Source organism: Engystomops pustulosus, chromosome 4 (genome assembly GCF_040894005.1).
Source record: "Engystomops pustulosus chromosome 4, aEngPut4.maternal, whole genome shotgun sequence".
NCBI classification, from domain to species: domain Eukaryota; kingdom Metazoa; phylum Chordata; class Amphibia; order Anura; family Leptodactylidae; genus Engystomops; species Engystomops pustulosus.
Genome location: NC_092414.1, coordinates 5,292,604 through 5,313,738, shown reverse-complemented (window position 1 = coordinate 5,313,738; position 21,135 = coordinate 5,292,604).

Below are 21,135 nucleotides of genomic sequence, written 5' to 3'. Positions count from 1 at the left end.
GCCTGGGGGAGGAAGGGGGTGACATCCTGGGGGAGGAGGGGGGGGATATCCTGGGGGAGGAAGGGGTGACAGCCTGGGGGAGGAGGAGGAAGGGGGTGACATCCTGGGGGAGGGGGAGGAAGGGGGTGACATCCTGGGGGAGGGGGAGGAAGGGGGTGACATCCTGGGGGAGGGGGAGGAAGGGGGTGACATCCTGGGGGAGGAAGGGGGTGACAGCCTGGGGGAGGAGGAGGAAGGGGGTGACATCCTGGGGGAGGGGGAGGAAGGGGGTGACATCCTGGGGGAGGGGGAGGAAGGGGGTGACATCCTGGGGGAGGAAGGGGGTGACAGCCTGGGGGAGGAGGAGGAAGGGGGTGACATCCTGGGGGAGGAAGGGGGTGACAGCCTGGGGGAGGAGGAGGAAGGGGGTGACATCCTGGGGGAGGAAGGGGTGACAGCCTGGAGGAGGAAGGGGGTGATATCCTGGGAGAGGAGGGGGTGACATCCTGGGGGAGGGGGAGGAAGGGGGTGACATCCTGGGGGGAGGAGGGGGTGACATCCTGGGGGGAGGAGGGGGTGACATCCTGGGGGAGGAGGGGGTGACAGCCTGGGGGAGGAGGAGGAAGGGGGTGACATCCTGGGGGAGGAAGGGGGTGACATCCTGGAGGAGGAAGGGGGTGACATCCTGGGGGAGGAAGGGGGTGACATCCTGGGGGAGGAAGGGGGTGACATCCTGGGGGAGGAGGAGGAAGGGGGTGACATCCTGGGGGAGGAGGAGGAAGGGGGTGACAGCCTGGGGGAGGAGGAGGAAGGGGGTGACATCCTGGGGGAGGAAGGGGGTGACATCCTGGGGGAGGAGGGGGTGACATCCTGGGGGAGGAGGGGGTGATGTCCTGGGGGAGGAGGGGGGGGGGTGATATCCTGGGGGAGAGGGAGGAAGGGGGTGACATCCTGGGGCGAGGAGGGGGTGACATCCTGGGGCGAGGAGGGGGTGACATCCTGGGGCGAGGAGGGGGTGATATCCTGGGGGAGGAGGGGGTGACATCCTGGGGGAGAGGGAGGAAGGGGGTGACATCCTGGGGCGAGGAGGGGGTGATATCCTGGGGGAGGAGGGGGTGACATCCTGGGGGAGAGGGAGGAAGGGGGTGACATCCTGGGGCGAGGAGGGGGTGATATCCTGGGGGAGGAGGGGGTGACATCCTGGGGGAGGAAGGGGGTGACATCCTGGGGGAGAAAGGGGGTGATATCCTGGGGGAGGAGGGGGTGACATCCTGGGGGAGGGAGGGGGTGATATCCTGGGGGGAGGAGGGGGTGATATCCTGGGGGAGGGGGAGGAAGGGGGTGACATCCTGGGGGAGGAGGGGATGATATCCTGGGGGAGGAGGGGATGATATCCTGGGGGAGGGAGGGGGTGATATCCTGGGGGAGGGAGGGGGTGATATCCTGGGGGGAGGAGGGGGTGATATCCTGGGGGAGGGAGGGGGTGATATCCTGGGGGGAGGAGGGGGTGATATCCTGGGGGGAGGAGGGGGTGATATCCTGGGAGAGGAAGGGGGTGACATCCTGGGGGGAGGAAGGGGGTGACATCCTGGGGGAGGAGGGGGTGATATCCTGGGGGGAGGAAGGGGGTGACATCCTGGGGGAGGAGGGGGTGATATCCTGGGGGGAGGAGGGGGTGACATCCTGGGGGAGGAAGGGGGTGACATCCTGGGGGGAGGAGGGGGTGATATCCTGGGGGAGGGGGAGGAAGGGGGTGACATCCTGGGGGAGGAGGGGGTGATATCCTGGGGGGAGGAGGGGGTGACATCCTGGGGGAGGAAGGGGGTGACATCCTGGGGGGAGGAGGGGGTGATATCCTGGGGGAGGAAGGGGGTGACATCCTGGGGGGAGGAGGGGATGACATCCTGGGGGAGGAAGGGGGTGACATCCTGGGGGAGGAGGGGGTGATATCCTGGGGGAGGAGGGGGTGATATCCTGGGGGAGAGGGAGGAGGGGGTGACATCCTGGGGGAGGGGGAGGAAGGGGGTGACATCCTGGGGGAGGGGGAGGAAGGGGGTGACATCCTGGGGGAGGAGGGGGTGACATCCTGGGGGAGAGGGAGAAGGGGGTGACATCCTGGGGGGAGGAGGGGGTGACATCCTGGGGGAGGAGGGGGTGACATCCTGGGGGGAGGAGGGGGTGATATCCTGGGGGAGAGGGAGGAAGGGGGTGACATCCTGGGGGAGAGGGAGGAAGGGGCGACATCCTGGGGGAGAGGGAGGAAGGGGGTGATATCCTGGGGGAGAGGGAGGAAGGGGGTGACATCCTGGGGGAGGGGGAGGAAGGGGGTGACATCCTGGGGGAGAGGGAGGAAGGGGGTGACATCCTGGGGGGAGGAGGGCGTGACATCCTGGGGGAGGAGGGGGTGACATCCTGGGGGAGAGGGAGGAGGGGGTGACATCCTGGGGGAGGAGGGGGTGACATCCTGGGGGAGGAGGGCGTGACATCCTGGGGGAGGAGGGGGTGACATCCTGGGGGAGAGGGAGGAGGGGGTGACATCCTGGGGGAGGAGGGGGTGATATCCTGGGGGGAGGAGGGGGTGATATCCTGGGGGAGGAGGAGGAAGGGGGTGACATCCTGGGGGAGGAGGAGGAAAGGGGTGATATCCTGGGGGAGGAGGGGGTGATATCCTGGGGGAGGAGGAGGAAGGGGGTGACATCCTGGGGGAGGAGGGGGTGATATCCTGGGGGAGGAGGGGGTGATATCCTGGGGGGAGGAGGAGGAAGGGGGTGACATCCTGGGGGAGGAGGAGGAAAGGGGTGATATCCTGGGGGAGGAGGGGGTGATATCCTGGGGGAGGAGGAGGAAGGGGGTGACATCCTGGGGGAGGAGGGGGTGATATCCTGGGGGAGGAGGGGGTGATATCCTGGGGGAGGAAGGGATGACATTCTGAAGGCATGAACAAGGAGGAATATCAGGTGATCCTTACTATGTGACTGTATGGGGATAGGGGTCTGCACAGAGATACCACAGGGGGCAGTATCAGAGGGTCCCAGTTACTAGTGAGATACCACAGGGGGCAGTATCAGAGGGTCCCAGTTACTAGTGAGATACCACAGGGGGCAGTATCAGAGGGTCCCAGTTACTAGTGAGATACCACAGGGGGCAGTATCAGAGGGTCCCAGTTACTAGTGAGATACCACAGGGGGCAGTATCAGAGGGTCCCAGTTACTAGTGAGGTACCACAGGGGGCAGTATCAGAGGGTCCCAGTTACTAGTGAGATACCACAGGGGGCAGTATCAGAGGGTCCCAGTTACTAGTGAGATACCACAGGGGGCAGTATCAGAGGGTCCCAGTTACTAGTGAGATACCACAGGGGGCAGTATCAGAGGGTCCCAGTTACTAGTGAGATACCACAGGGGGCAGTATCAGAGGGTCCCAGTTACTAGTGAGATACCACAGGGGGCAGTATCAGAGGGTCCCAGTTACTAGTGAGGTACCACAGGGGGCAGTATCAGAGGGTCCCAGTTACTAGTGAGATACCACAGGGGGCAGTATCAGAGGGTCCCAGTTACTAGTGAGATACCACAGGGGGCAGTATCAGAGGGTCCCAGTTACTAGTGAGATACCACAGGGGGCAGTATCAGAGGGTCCCAGTTACTAGTGAGATACCACAGGGGGCAGTATCAGAGGGTCCCAGTTACTAGTGAGATACCACAGGGAGCAGTATCAGAGGGTCCCAGTTACTAGTGAGGTACCACAGGGGGCAGTATCAGAGGGTCCCAGTTACTAGTGAGATACCACAGGGGGCAGTATCAGAGGGTCCCAGTTACTAGTGAGATACCACAGGGGGCAGTATCAGAGGGTCACAGTTACTAGTGAGATACCACAGGGGGCAGTATCAGAGGGTCCCAGTTACTAGTGAGATACCACAGGGGGCAGTATCAGAGGGTCCCAGTTACTAGTGAGGTACCACAGGGGGCAGTATCAGAGGGTCCCAGTTACTAGTGAGATACCACAGGGGGCAGTATCAGAGGGTCCCAGTTACTAGTGAGATACCACAGGGGGCAGTATCAGAGGGTCCCAGTTACTAGTGAGGTACCACAGGGGGCAGTATCAGAGGGTCCCAGTTACTAGTGAGGTACCACAGGGGGCAGTATCAGAGGGTCCCAGTTACTAGTGAGGTATCACAGGGGGCAGTATCAGAGGGTCCCAGTTACTAGTGAGATACCACAGGGGGCAGTATCAGAGGGTCCCAGTTACTAGTGAGGTACCACAGGGGGCAGTATCAGAGGGTCCCAGTTACTAGTGAGGTACCACAGGGGGCAGTATCAGAGGGTCCCAGTTACTAGTGAGATACCACAGGGGGCAATATCAGAGGGTCCCAGTTACTAGTGAGATACCACAGGGGGCAGTATCAGAGGGTCCCAGTTACTAGTGAGATACCACAGGGGGCAGTATCAGAGGGTCCCAGTTACTAGTGAGATACCACAGGGGGCAGTATCAGAGGGTCCCAGTTACTAGTGAGGTACCACAGGGGGCAGTATCAGAGGGTCCCAGTTACTAGTGAGATACCACAGGGGGCAGTATCAGAGGGTCCCAGTTACTAGTGAGATACCACAGGGGGCAGTATCAGAGGGTCCCAGTTACTAGTGAGATACCACAGGGGGCAGTATCAGAGGGTCCCAGTTACTAGTGAGATACCACAGGGGGCAGTATCAGAGGGTCCCAGTTACTAGTGAGATACCACAGGGGGCAGTATCAGAGGGTCCCAGTTACTAGTGAGATACCACAGGGGGCAGTATCAGAGGGTCCCAGTTACTAGTGAGATACCACAGGGGGCAGTATCAGAGGGTCCCAGTTACTAGTGAGATACCACAGGGGGCAGTATCAGAGGGTCCCAGTTACTAGTGAGATACCACAGGGGGCAGTATCAGAGGGTCCCAGTTACTAGTGAGATACCACAGGGGGCAGTATCAGAGGGTCCCAGTTACTAGTGAGATACCACAGGGGGCAGTATCAGAGGGTCCCAGTTACTAGTGAGATACCACAGGGGGCAGTATCAGAGGGTCCCAGTTACTAGTGAGATACCACAGGGGGCAGTATCAGAGGGTCCCAGTTACTAGTGAGATACCACAGGGGGCAGTATCAGAGGGTCCCAGTTACTAGTGAGATACCACAGGGGGCAGTATCAGAGCAGGACGGGGTATCTGCTAGAAGGAGGCGCTAGGGTGGAGCAGGGTATCCGGGGGTCCTGATACTGCGGGGGTCCGTGTAGTAGAGACGTTACATTCCTTAGGACCATATCTAAGGTCCGGATTTATTGAAGTCTTTGCCCCAGTTTTCTGTCTGTCTGAACACAACGGGGCACATTTACTTACCCGGTCCGTTCGCGATCCAGCGGCGCGTTCTCTGCGCTGGATTCGGGTCCGGCCGAGATTCATCAAAGCAGTTCCTCCGCCGTCCACCAGGTGGCGCTGCTGCGCTGAAGTCCGCTGGAATGCCTCGAAATACACCGGCCTATCCAGGATGAAGGTGAGTGAAATTTTCGCGACACAATTTTTTTTTTAAATGCGGCGGTTTTTCCGAATACGTCGGGTTTTCGTTCGGCCACGCCCCCCGATTTCTGTCGCGCGCATGCCGGCGCCGATGCGCCACAATTCGATCGCGTGCGCCAAAAACCCGGGGCAATTCAGGTACAATCGGCGCAAATCGGAAATATTCGGGTAACACGTTGAGAAAACGCGAATCTGGCCTTTAGTAAATGACCCCCAACGTGTTTGTACATATCATACGCTGCTCCCAAATATAAAGGGGACACGTAAACCACACGATATCCAAGTAAATCAAACTTCTGTGAGATCAGACTGTCGCACTGATCGACAATCCATTTCACAGGCAATTAGCAAGACATACACTCAGTAATGGAGCGGTCCTGCAGGTGGGGACCACAGACCACTTCTCAGTACCGGTGCTTTCTGGCTGATGTTCGGGTCAGTGTTGAATGTTGGTGCTTTCACACTGGTGGTGGCAAGAGACGGACTATACAACCCACACAAGTGGATCAGGTAATGCAGCTCATCCAGGATGGCACATGAATACCAGCTGTGGCCAGGAGGTTAGCTGTGTCTGTCAACATAGTGTCCTGAGGCTGGAGGCGCTACCAGGAGACAGGCCAGTACACCAGGAGACATGGAGGAGATACCAGGAGACAGGCCAGTACATCAGGAGACATGGAGGAGATACCAGGAGACAGGCCAGTACACCAGGAGACATGGAGGAGATACCAAGAGACAGGCCAGTACACCAGGAGACATGGAGGAGATACCAGGAGACAGGCCAGTACACCAGGAGACATGGAGGAGATACCAGGAGACAGGCCAGTACACCAGGAGACATGGAGGAGATACCAGGAGACAGGCCAGTACATCAGGAGACATGGAGGAGATACCAGGAGACAGGCCAGTACACCAGGAGACATGGAGGAGATACCAGGAGACAGGCCAGTACACCAGGAGACATGGAGGAGATACCAGGAGACAGGCCAGTACACCAGGAGACATGGAGGAGATACCAGGAGAAAGGCCAGTACACCAGGAGACATGGAGGAGATACCAGGAGACAGGCCAGTACACCAGGAGACATGGAGGAGATACCAGGAGACAGGCCAGTACACCAGGAGACATGGAGGAGATACCAGGAGACAGGCCAGTACATCAGGAGACATGGAGGAGATACCAGGAGACAGGCCAGTACACCAGGAGACATGGAGGAGATACCAGGAGACAGGCCAGTACACCAGGAGACATGGAGGAGATACCAGGAGACAGGCCAGTACACCAGGAGACATGGAGGAGATACCAGGAGACAGGCCAGTACACCAGGAGACATGGAGGAGATACCAGGAGACAGGCCAATACACCAGGAGGCATGGAAGAGATACCAGGAGACAGGCCAGTACACCAGGAGACATGGAGGAGATACCATGAGACAGGCCGGTACATCAGGAAATGTGAAGGAGATACCAGGAGACAGGCCAATACACCAGGAGACATGGAGGAGATACCTGGAGACAGGCCAGTACCCCAGGAGACATGGAGGAGGAGATACCAGGAGACAGGCCAGTACACCAGGAGACATGGAGGAGAAGATACCAGGAGACAGGCCAGTACACCAGGAGACATGGAGGAGATACCGGGAGATAGGTCAGTACACCAGGACACATGGAGGAGATACCAGGAGACAGGCCAGTACACCAGGAGACATGGAGGAGATACCAGGAGACAGGCCAGTACACCAGGAGACATGGAGGAGATACCAGGAGACAGGCCAGTACACCAGGAGACATGGAGGAGGAGATACCAGGAGACAGGCCAGTACACCAGGAGACATGGAGGAGATACCGGGAGACAGGCCAGTACACCAGGAGACATGGAGGAGATACCAGGAGACAGGCCAGTACACCAGGACACATGGAGGAGATACCAGGAGACATGGAGGAGATACCAGGAGACAGGCCAGTACACCAGGACACATGGAGGAGATACCAGGAGACAGGCCAGTACACCAGGAGACATGGGGGAGATACCAGGAGACAGGCCAGTACACCAGGAGACATGGAGGAGATACCAGGAGACAGGCCAGTACACCAGGAGACATGGAGGAGATACCAGGAGACAGACCAGTACACCAGGAGACATGGAGGAGATACCAGGAGATAGGCCAGTACACCAGGAGACATGGAGGAGATACCAGGAGACAGGCCGGTACATCAGGAGACGTGGAGGAGATACCAGGAGACAGGCCAGTACACCAGGAGACATGGAGGAGATACCAGGAGACAGGCCGGTACATCAGGAGATGTGGAGGAGATACCAGGAGACAGGCCGGTACATCAGGAGATGTGGAGGAGATACCAGGAGACAGGCCAGTACACCAGGAGACATGGAGGAGATACCAGAAGACAGGCCAGTACCCCAGGAGACATGGAGGAGATACCAGGAGACAGGTCGGTACACCAGGAGATGTGGAGGAGATACCAGGAGACAGGCCAGTACAACAGGAGACATGGAGGAGATACCAGGAGACAGGCCGGTACATCAGGAGATGTGGAGGAGATACCAGGAGACAGACCAGTATACCAGGAGACATGGAGGAGATACCAGGAGACAGGCCAGTACACCAGGAGACATGGAGGAGATACAAGGAGACAGGCCAGTACATCAGGAGACATGGAGGAGATACCAGGAGACAGGCCGGTACACCAGGAGATGTGGAGGAGATACCAGGAGACAGGCCAGTACACCAGGAGACATGGAGGAGATACCAGGAGACAGGCGGGTACATCAGGAGATGTGGAGGAGATACCAGGAGACAGACCAGTACACCAGGAGACATGGAGGAGATACCAGGAGACAGGCCAGTACACCAGGAGACATGGAGGAGATACCAGGAGACAGGCCAGTACATCAGGAGACATGGAGGAGATACCAGGAGACAGGCCAGTACCCCAGGAGACATGGAGGAGATACCAGGAGACAGGTCGGTACACCAGGAGATGTGGAGGAGATACCAGGAGACAGGCCAGTACAACAGGAGACATGGAGGAGATACCAGGAGACAGGCCGGTACATCAGGAGATGTGGAGGAGATACCAGGAGACAGACCAGTATACCAGGAGACATGGAGGAGATACCAGGAGACAGGCCAGTACACCAGGAGACATGGAGGAGATACCAGGAGACAGGCCAGTACATCAGGAGACATGGAGGAGATACCAGGAGACAGGCCGGTACACCAGGAGATGTGGAGGAGATACCAGGAGACAGGCCAGTACACCAGGAGACATGGAGGAGATACCAGGAGACAGGCGGGTACATCAGGAGATGTGGAGGAGATACCAGGAGACAGACCAGTACACCAGGAGACATGGAGGAGATACCAGGAGACAGGCCAATACACCAGGAGACATGGAGGAGATACCAGGAGACAGGCCAATACACCAGGAGACATGGAGGAGGAGATACCAGGAGACAGGCCAGTGCACCAGGAGACATGGAGGAGATACCAGGAGACAGGCCAGTACACCAGGAGGCATGGAGGAGATACCAGGAGACAGGCCGGTACATCAGGAGGCATGGAGGAGATACCAGGAGATAGGCCAATACACTAGGAGACGTAGAGGTGGAGCAGATACCAGGAGACAGGCCAATACACCAGGAGATGTGGAGGAGATAGCAGGAGACAGGCCAGTACACCAGGAGACGTAGAGGTGGAGCAGATACCAGGAGACAGGCCAGTACACCAGGAGACGTACAGGGGGCCGTAGGAGCGCAACAACCCAGCAGTGGGAGCGCTACCTCCACCTTTGTGCAAGGAGGAACAGGAGGAGCACTGTCTGAGCCCTGCAAAATCACCCCCAGCAGCCACTAATGTCCATGTGTCTGCAACTACGGTTAGAAACCGACTCCATGAGGATGTTCTGAGGGTCTGATGTCACAGATGGGGGTTGTGCTCACAGACCAACACCGTGCTGGACGCTTGGCATTTGCCAGAGAGCATTAGGATTGGCAGATTCACCACTGGATAAGAGCAGGTTCACACAGAGCACATGTGACGGACATGACAGAGTCTGGAGACACCGTGAAGAGTGACTGCTGCCTGCAACATCCTTCAGCATCAGCGGTCCATGTGGAGGCCTCACACAATACTGAGCCTCAACAGGAGCATGCCGAGGAGTTGTAGGAAGGTCATACAGGCACGTGGAGGCCACACACAATACTGAGCCTCATCAGGAGCATGCCGAGGTGTTGTAGGGAGGGCATACAGGCACGTGGAGGCCACACACAATACTGAGCCTCATCAGGAGCATGCCGAGGTGTTGTAGGGAGGGCATACAGGCACGTGGAGGCCACACACAATACTGAGCCTCATCAGGAGCATGCCGAGGTGTTGTAGGGAGGTCATACAGGCACGTGGAGGCCACACACAATACTGAGCCTCAGGAGCATGCCGAGGCATTGTAGGGAGGTCATACAGGCACGTGGAGGCCACACACAATACTGAGCCTCAGGAGCATGCCGAGGTGTTGTAGAGAGGTCATACAGGCACGTGGAGGCCACACACAATACTGAGCCTCATCAGGAGCATGCCGAGGTGTTGTAGGGAGGTCATACAGGCACGTGGAGGCCACACACAATACTGAGCCTCAGGAGCATGCCGAGGCATTGTAGGGAGGTCATACAGGCACGTGGAGGCCACACACAATACTGAGCCTCAGGAGCATGCCGAGGTGTTGTAGAGAGGTCATACAGGCACGTGGAGGCCACACACAATACTGAGCCTCATCAGCAGCATGCCGAGGCATTGTAGGGAGGACATACAGGCACATGGAGGCCACACACAATACTGAGTCATCAGGAGCATGCCGAGGTGTTATATGGATGACATACAGGCACATGGAGGACACACACAATACTCAGCCTCATCAGGAGCATGCCGAGGCATTGTAGGGAGGTCATACAGGCACCTGGAGGACACACACAATACTGAGCCTCATCAGGAGCATGCCGAGGCATTGTAGGGAGGACATACAGGCACGTGGAGGCCACACACAATACTGATCTCATCAGGAGCATGGTGAGATGTAGTTGGGAGGTCATACAGGCATATAGAGGCCACACACTACTGAACCTCATCAGGAGAATGCCGAGGCATTGTAGGGCATACAGTTACAAGGAGGCCACACACAATACTGTGCCTCATTAGGAGCATGCAGAGGCGTTGTAAGAAGGACATACAGGCACGTGGTGGTCACACACAATACTCAGCCTCATCAGGAGCATGCCGAGGTGTTGTAGGAAGGACATACAGGCACATGGAGGACACACACAATACTGAGCCTCATCAGGAGCATGCCGAGGCATTGTAGGGAGGGCATACAGGCACGTGGAGGCCACACACAATACTGAGCCTCATCGGGAGCATGCCGAGGCATTGTAGGGAGGGCATACAGGCACGTGGAGGCCACACACACACACAATACTGAGCCTCATCAGGAGCATGCTGAGGTGTTTTAGGGAGGTCATACAGGCACGTGGAGGCCACACACACTACTGAGCCTCATCAGGAGCATGCCAAGGTATTATATGGATGACATACAGGCACGTGGAGGCCACACACAATACTGAGCCTCATCAGGAGCATGCTGAGGTGTTGTAGGGAGAACATACAGGCACGTGGAGGCCACACACAATACTGAGCCTCATCAGGAGCATGCCGAGGTGTTATATGGATGACATACAGGCACGTGGAGGCCACACACAATACTGAGCCTCATCAGGAGCATGCCGAGGTGTTGTAGGGAGGGCAAACAGGCACGTGGAGGCCACACACACAATACTGAGCCTCATCAAGAGCTGACGAGGTGTTGTAGGGATGTCATACAGGCACGTGGAGGCCACACACACTACTGAGCCTCATCAGGAGCATGCTGAGGTGTTGTAGGGAGGTCATACCGGCACATGGAGGCTACACACACAATACTGACCTCATCAGGAGCATGCCGAGGCGTTGTAGGGAGGTCATACAGGCACGTGGAGGCCACACACACAATACTGAGCCTCATCAGGAGCATACCGAGGTGTTGTAGGGAGGTCATACAGGCACTTGGAGGCCACACACAATACTGAGCCTCATCAGGAGCATGCCCAGGTGTTGTAGGGAGGTCATACAGGCACGTGGAGGCCACACACAATACTGAGCCTCATCAGGAGCATGCCGAGGTGTTGTAGGAAGGACATACAGGCACGTGGAGGCCACACACACAATACTGAGCCTCATCAGGAGCTGCCGAGGTGTTGTAGGGATGTCATACAGGCACATGGAGGACACACACAAAACTGAGCCTCATCAGGAGCATGCCGAGGTGTTGTAGGGAGGTCATACAGGCACATGGAGGACACACACAAAACTGAGCCTCATCAGGAGCATGCCGAGGTATTGTAGGGAGGTCATACAGGCACGTGGAGGCCACACACACACAATACTGAGCCTCATCAGGAGCATGCCGAGGTGTTGTAGGGAGGTCATACCGGCACGTGGAGGACACACACAAAACTGAGCCTCATCAGGAGCATGCCGAGGTGTTGTAGGGAGGTCATACAGGCACGTGGAGGCCACACACACAATACTGAGCCTCATCAGGAGCATGCCGAGGTGTTGTAGGGAGGTCATACAGGCACGTGGAGGCCACACACAATACTGAGCCTCATCAGGAGCATGCTGAGATGTTGTAGGGAGGTCATACAGGCACGTGGAGGCCACACACACAACACTGAGCCTCATCAGGAGCATGCTGAGGTGTTGTAGGGAGGTTATACAGGCACGTGGAGGCCACACACAATACTGAGCCTCATCAGGAGCATGCCGAGGTGTTGTAGGGAGGTCATACAGGCACGTGGAGGCCACACACACAATACTGAGCCTCATCAGGAGCATGCCGAGGTGTTGTAGGGAGGTCATACAGGCACGTGGAGGCCACACACAATACTGAGCCTCATCAGGAGCATGCTGAGATGTTGTAGGGAGGTCATACAGGCACGTGGAGGCCACACACACAACACTGAGCCTCATCAGGAGCATGCCGAGGTGTTGTAGGGAGGTTATACAGGCACGTGGAGGCCACACACAATACTGAGCCTCATCAGGAGCATGCCGAGGTGTTGTAGGGAGGTTAAACAGGCACGTGGAGGACACACACAATACTGAGCCTCATCAGGAGCATGCCGAGGTGTTGTAGGGAGGTTATACAGGCACGTGGAGGTCACACACACAATACTGAGCCTCATCAGGAGCATGCCGAGGTGTTGTAGGGAGGTCATACCGGCACGTGGAGGACACACACAAAACTGAGCCTCATCAGGAGCATGCCGAGGTGTTGTAGGGAGGTAATACAGGCACGTGGAGGCCACACACATTACTGAGCCTCATTAGGAGCATGCCCAGGTGTTGTAGGGAGGTCATACAGGCACGTGGAGGCCACACACACAACACTGAGCCTCATCAGGAGCATGCCCAGGTGTTAAAGGGAGGTCATACAGGCACGTGGAGGCTACACACACAATACTGAGCCTCATCAGGAGCATGCCGAGGTGTTGTAGGGAGGTCATACAGGCACGTGGAGGCCACTCACAATACTGAGCCTCATCAGGAGCATGCCGAGGTGTTGTAGGGAGGTTATACAGGCACGTGGAGGCCACTCACACAATACTGAGCCTCATCAGGAGCATGCCGAGGTGTTGTAGGGAGGTCATACCGGCACGTGGAGGACACACACAAAACTGAGCCTCATCAGGAGCATGCCGAGGTGTTGTAGGGAGGTCATACAGGCACGTGGAGGCCACACACATTACTGAGCCTCATTAGGAGCATGCCCAGGTGTTGTAGGGAGGTCATACAGGCACGTGGAGGCCACACACACAACACTGAGCCTCATCAGGAGCATGCCCAGGTGTTGTAGGAAGGTCATACAGGCACGTGGAGGCTACACACACAATACTGAGCCTCATCAGGAGCATGCCGAGGTGTTGTAGGGAGGTCATACAGGCACATGGAGGCTACACACACAATACTGAGCCTCATCAGGAGCATGCCGAGGTGTTGTAGGGATGTCATACAGGCACGTGGAGGCCACAAACAATACTGAGCCTCATCAGGAGCATGCCCAGGTGTTGTAGGGAGGTCATACAGGCACGTGGAGGCCACACACACAATACTGACCGCATCAGGAGCATGCCGAGGCGTTGTAGGGAGGTCATACAGGCACGTGGAGGCCACACACACAATACTGAGCCTCATCAGGAGCATGCCGAGGTGTTGTAGGGAGGTCATACAGGCACGTGGAGGCCACACACAATACTGAGCCTCATCAGGAGCATGCCGAGGTGTTGTAGGGAGGACATACAGGCACGTGGAGGCCACACACAATACTGAGCCTCATCAGGAGCATGCCCAGGTGTTGTAGGGAGGTCATACAGGCACGTGGAGGCCACACACACAATACTGAGCCTCATTAGGAGCATGCCGAGGTGTTGTAGGAAGGACATACAGGCACGTGGAGGCCACACACACAATACTGAGTCTCATCAGGAGCTGCCGAGGTGTTGTAGGGATGTCATACAGGCACGTGGAGGACACACACAAAACTGAGCCTCATCAGGAGCATGCCGAGGTGTTGTAGGGAGGTCATACAGGCACGTGGAGGCCACACACACAATACTGAGCCTCATCAGGAGCATGCCGAGGTGTTGTAGGGAGGTCATACCGGCACGTGGAGGACAGACACAAAACTGAGCCTCATCAGGAGCATGCCGAGGTGTTGTAGGGAGGTCATACAGGCACGTGGAGGCCACACACACAATACTGAGCCTCATCAGGAGCATGCCGACGTGTTGTAGGGAGGTCATACAGGCACGTGGAGGCCACACACAATACTGAGCCTCATCAGGAGCATGCTGAGGTGTTGTAGGGAGGTCATACAGGCACGTGGAGGCCACAGACACAACACTGAGCCTCATTAGGAGCATGCCAAGGTGTTGTAGGGAGGTTATCAAGGCACGTGGAGGCCACACACAATACTGAGCCTCATCAGGAGCATGCCGAGGTGTTGTAGGGAGATCATACAGGCACGTGGAGGCCACCACAATACTGAGCCTCATCAGGAGCATGCCGAGGTGTTGTAGGGAGGTTATACAGGCACGTGGAGGCCACACACACAATACTGAGCCTCATCAGGAGCATGCCGAGGTGTTGTAGGGAGGTCATACCGGCACGTGGAGGACACACACACAATACTGAGCTTCATCAGGAGCATGCCCAGGTGTTGTAGGGAGGTCATACAGGCACGTGGAGGCCACACACACAATACTGAGCCTCATCAGGAGCATGCCGAGGTGTTGTAGGGAGGTCATACCGGCACGTGGAGGCCACACACAAAACTGAGCCTCATCAGGAGCATGCTGAGGTGTTGTAGGGAGGTAATACAGGCACGTGGAGGCCACACACATTACTGAGCCTCATTAGGAGCATGCCCAGGTGTTGTAGGGAGGTCATACAGGCACGTGGAGGCTACACACACAATACTGAGCCTCATCAGGAGCATGCCGAGGTGTTGTAGGGAGGTCATACAGGCACATGGAGGCTACACACACAATACTGAGCCTCATCAGGAGCATGCCGAGGTGTTGTAGGGATGTCATACAGGCACGTGGAGGCCACAAACAATACTGAGCCTCATCAGGGGCATGCCCAGGTGTTGTAGGGAGGTCATACAGGCACGTGGAGGCCACACACACAATACTGAGCCTCATCAGGAGCATGCCGAGGTGTTGTAGGGAGGTCATACAGGCACGTGGAGGCCACACACACAATACTGAGCCTCATCAGGAGCTTCCCAGGTGTTGTAGGGAGGTCATACAGGCACGTGGAGGCCACACACAATACTGAGCCTCATCAGGAGCTGCCCAGGTGTTGTAGGGAGGTCACACAGGCACGTGGAGGCCACACACACAACACTGAGCCTCATCAGGAGCATGCCCAGGTGTTGTAGGGAGGTCATACAGGCACGTGGAGGCTACACACACAATACTGACCTCATCAGCAGCATGCCGAGATGTTGTAGGGAGGTCATACAGGCACGTGGAGGCTACACACACAATACTGACCTCATCAGGAGCATGTCGAGGTATTGTAGGGAGGTCATACATGCACGTGGAGGCTACACACACAATACTGACCTCATCAGGAGCATGCCGAGGTGTTGTAGGGAGGTCATACCGGCACGTGGAGGACACACACAAAACTGAGCCTCATCAGGAGCATGCCGAGGTGTTGTAGGGAGGTCATACAGGCACGTGGAGGCCACACACACAATACTGAGCCTCATCAGGAGCATGCCGAGGTGTTGTAGGGAGGTCATACAGGCACGTGGAGGCCACACACAATACTGAGCCTCATCAGGAGCATGCTGAGATGTTGTAGGGAGGTCATACAGGCACGTGGAGGCCACACACACAACACTGAGCCTCATCAGGAGCATGCCGAGGTGTTGTAGGGAGGTTATACAGGCACGTGGAGGCCACACACAATACTGAGCCTCATCAGGAGCATGCCGAGGTGTTGTAGGGAGGTTAAACAGGCACGTGGAGGACACACACAATACTGAGCCTCATCAGGAGCATGCCGAGGTGTTGTAGGGAGGTTATACAGGCACGTGGAGGTCACACACACAATACTGAGCCTCATCAGGAGCATGCCGAGGTGTTGTAGGGAGGTCATACCGGCACGTGGAGGACACACACAAAACTGAGCCTCATCAGGAGCATGCCGAGGTGTTGTAGGGAGGTAATACAGGCACGTGGAGGCCACACACATTACTGAGCCTCAATAGGAGCATGCCCAGGTGTTGTAGGGAGGTCATACAGGCACGTGGAGGCCACACACACAACACTGAGCCTCATCAGGAGCATGCCCAGGTGTTAAAGGGAGGTCATACAGGCACGTGGAGGCTACACACACAATACTGAGCCTCATCAGGAGCATGCCGAGGTGTTGTAGGGAGGTCATACAGGCACGTGGAGGCCACTCACAATACTGAGCCTCATCAGGAGCATGCCGAGGTGTTGTAGGGAGGTTATACAGGCACGTGGAGGCCACTCACACAATACTGAGCCTCATCAGGAGCATGCCGAGGTGTTGTAGGGAGGTCATACCGGCACGTGGAGGCCACTCACACAATACTGAGCCTCATCAGGAGCATGCCGAGGTGTTGTAGGGAGGTCATACCGGCACGTGAAGGACACACACAAAACTGAGCCTCATTAGGAGCATGCCCAGGTGTTGTAGGGAGGTCATACAGGCACGTGGAGGCCACACACACAACACTGAGCCTCATCAGGAGCATGCCCAGGTGTTGTAGGAAGGTCATACAGGCACGTGGAGGCTACACACTCAATACTGAGCCTCATCAGGAGCATGCCGAGGTGTTGTAGGGAGGTCATACAGGCACATGGAGGCTACACACACAATACTGAGCCTCATCAGGAGCATGCCGAGGTGTTGTAGGGATGTCATACAGGCACGTGGAGGCCACAAACAATACTGAGCCTCATCAGGAGCATGCCCAGGTGTTGTAGGGAGGTCATACAGGCACGTGGAGGCCACACACACAATACTGAGCCTCATCAGGAGCATGCCGAGGTGTTGTAGGGAGGTCATACCGGCACGTGGAGGACACACACACAATACTGACCTCATCAGGAGCATGCCGAGGCGTTGTAGGGAGGTCATACAGGCACGTGGAGGCCACACACACAATACTGAGCCTCATCAGGAGCATGCCGAGGTGTTGTAGGGAGGTCATACAGGCACGTGGAGGCCACACACACAATACTGAGCCTCATCAGGAGCATGCCGAGGTGTTGTAGGGAGGTCATACCGGCACGTGGAGGACAGACACAAAACTGAGCCTCATCAGGAGCATGCCGAGGTGTTGTAGGGAGGTCATACAGGCACGTGGAGGCCACACACACAATACTGAGCCTCATCAGGAGCATGCCGACGTGTTGTAGGGAGGTCATACAGGCACGTGGAGGCCACACACACAATACTGAGCCTCATCAGGAGCATGCTGAGGTGTTGTAGGGAGGTCATACAGGCACGTGGAGGCCACAGACACAACACTGAGCCTCATCAGGAGCATGCCAAGGTGTTGTAGGGAGGTTATCAAGGCACGTGGAGGCCACACACAATACTGAGCCTCATCAGGAGCATGCCGAGGTGTTGTAGGGAGATCATACAGGCACGTGGAGGCCACCACAATACTGAGCCTCATCAGGAGCATGCCGAGGTGTTGTAGGGAGGTTATACAGGCACGTGGAGGCCACACACACAATACTGAGCCTCATCAGGAGCATGCCGAGGTGTTGTAGGGAGGTCATACCGGCACGTGGAGGACACACACACAATACTGAGCTTCATCAGGAGCATGCCGAGGTGTTGTAGGGAGGTCATACAGGCACGTGGAGGCCACACACACAATACTGAGCCTTTTCAGGAGCATGCCGAGGTGTTGTAGGGAGGTCATACCGGCACGTGGAGGACACACACAAAACTGAGCCTCATCAGGAGCATGCCGAGGTGTTGTAGGGAGGTAATACAGGCACGTGGAGGCCACACACATTACTGAGCCTCATTAGGAGCATGCCCAGGTGTTGTAGGGAGGTCATACAGGCACGTGGAGGCTACACACACAATACTGAGCCTCATCAGGAGCATGCCGAGGTGTTGTAGGGAGGTCATACAGGCACATGGAGGCTACACACACAATACTGAGCCTCATCAGGAGCATGCCGAGGTGTTGTAGGGATGTCATACAGGCACGTGGAGGCCACAAACAATACTGAGCCTCATCAGGGGCATGCCCAGGTGTTGTAGGGAGGTCATACAGGCACGTGGAGGCCACACACACAATACTGAGCCTCATCAGGAGCATGCCGAGGTGTTGTAGGGAGGTCATACAGGCACGTGGAGGCCACACACACAATACTGAGCCTCATCAGGAGCTTCCCAGGTGTTGTAGGGAGGTCATACAGGCACGTGGAGGCCACACACAATACTGAGCCTCATCAGGAGCTGCCCAGGTGTTGTAGGGAGGTCACACAGGCACGTGGAGGCCACACACAACACTGAGCCTCATCAGGAGCATGCCGAGGTGTTGTAGGGAGGTCATACAGGCACGTGGAGGCTACACACACAATACTGACCTCATCAGCAGCATGCCGAGGTGTTGTAGGGAGGTCATACAGGCACGTGGAGGCTACACACACAATACTGACCTCATCAGGAGCATGCCGAGGTATTGTAGGGAGGTCATACAGGCACGTGGAGGCTACACACACAATACTGACCTCATCAGGAGCATGCCCAGGTGTTGTAGGGAGGTCATACAGGCACGTGGAGGCTACACACACAATACTGACCTCATCAGGAGCATGTCGAGGTGTTGTAGGGAGGTCATACAGGCACGTGGAGGACACACACAATACTGAGCTCATCAGCAGCATGCCGAGGTGTTGTAGGGAGGTTAAACAGGCACTGGAGGCCACACACAACACTAAGCCTCATCAGCAGCATGCCGAGGTGTTGTAGGGAGGTTAAACAGGCACGTGGAGGCCACACACACTACTGAGATCATCAGGAGCATGCCGAGGTGTTGTAGGGAGGTCATACAGGCACGTGGAGGCTACACACACAATACTGACCTCATCAGCAGCATGCCGAGGTGTTGTAGGGAGGTCATACAGGCACGTAGAGGCTACACACACAATACTACCTCATCAGGAGCATGTCGAGGTGTTGTAGGGAGGTCATACAGGCACGTGGAGGCCACACACAATACTGAGCCTCATCAGGAGCATGCCGAGGTGTTGTAGGGAGAACATACAGGCACGTGGAGGCCACACACAATACTGAGCCTCATCAGGAGCATGCCGAGGTGTTGTAGGGAGGACATACAGGCACGTGGAGGACACACACAATACTGAGCTCATCAGGAGCATGCTGAGGTGTTGTAGGGAGGTCATACAGGCACGTGGAGGCCATACACAATACTGAGCCTCATCAGGAGCATGCCGAGGTGTTGTAGGGAGGTTAAACAGGCACGTGGAGGCTACACACACAATACTGAGCCTCATCAGGAGCATGCCGAGGTGTTGTAGGGAGGTCATACAGGCACATGGAGGCCACACACACAATACTGAGCTTCATCAGGAGCATGCCGAGGTGTTGTAGGGAGGTCATACAGGCACGTGGAGGACACACACAATACTGACCTCATCAGGAGCATGCCCAGGTGTTGTAGGGAGGTCATACAGGCACGTGGAGGCTACACACACAATACTGACCTCATCAGGAGCATGCCGAGGTGTTGTAGGGAGGTCATACAGGCACGTGGAGGCTACACACACAATACTGAGCCTCATCAGGAGCATGCCGAGGTGTTGTAGGGAGGACATACAGGCACGTGGAGGCCACACACAATACTGAGCCTCATCAGGAGCATGCCGAGGTGTTGTAGGGAGGTCATACAGGCACGTGGAGGCCACACACAATACTGACCTCATCAGGAGCATGCCAAGGTGTTGTAGGGAGGGCATACAGGAACGTGGAGGACACACACAATACTGACCTCATCAGGAGCATGCCGAGGTGTTGTAGGGAGGGCATACAGGCACGTGGAGGCCACACACAATACTGACCTCATCAGGAGCATGCCGAGGTGTTGTAGGGAGGGCATACCGGCACATGGAGGATACACACAATACTGAGCCTCATCAGGAGCATGCCCAGGAGTTGTAGGGGGGAAATACCGGCACATGGAGGATACACACAATACTGAGCCTAATCAGGAGCATGCCCAGGAGTTGTAGGGGGGACATACCGGCACATGGAGGATACACACACAACACTGAGCCCCATCATCTTGTTATAACAGGAGGAGGGCATGGTCAGAATTAATACTCATGGGGGAAACAATCAGCAGCAGGAGGATATACTTCAGTGTACGGAGCTGTGCGTGGTGTCATTTTATGTGACTTTTGATGACGTTTTCAGTGCTTCTATTTTTAGGACTGTGCAACCTTTTGATCACTTATTGAATTTTTTATATTTTTCAAAATGGCAAAAAAGTGGTATTTTCGTCTTTGGGCGCTATTTTTCATTACAGGGTTAAACGCACGGGAAAAAAAAACGTTACAATATTTTGATAAATCTGGACGCTGCAATATCTAATGTGTTTATGATTTTTACTGTTTATTTATATTTATATCAATTCTAGGGAAAGGGGGGGGGGATTTAAATTTTTAGGTATCTTTTTTATTTGATTTTATTATTTTACTATTTTTCAGATCCTCTAGGGTACTTTAACCCTAGGTTGTCTGATTGATCCTTTCATGTATTGCCATACTACAGTATAACATATTTGGATTTGGATTTTACACATCGGGGGTCATTTACTAAGGGCCCGATTCGCGTTTTCCCGACGTGTTACCCGAATATTTCCGATTTGCGCCGCTTGTACATGAATTGCCCCGGGTTTTTGGCGCACGCGATCGGATTGT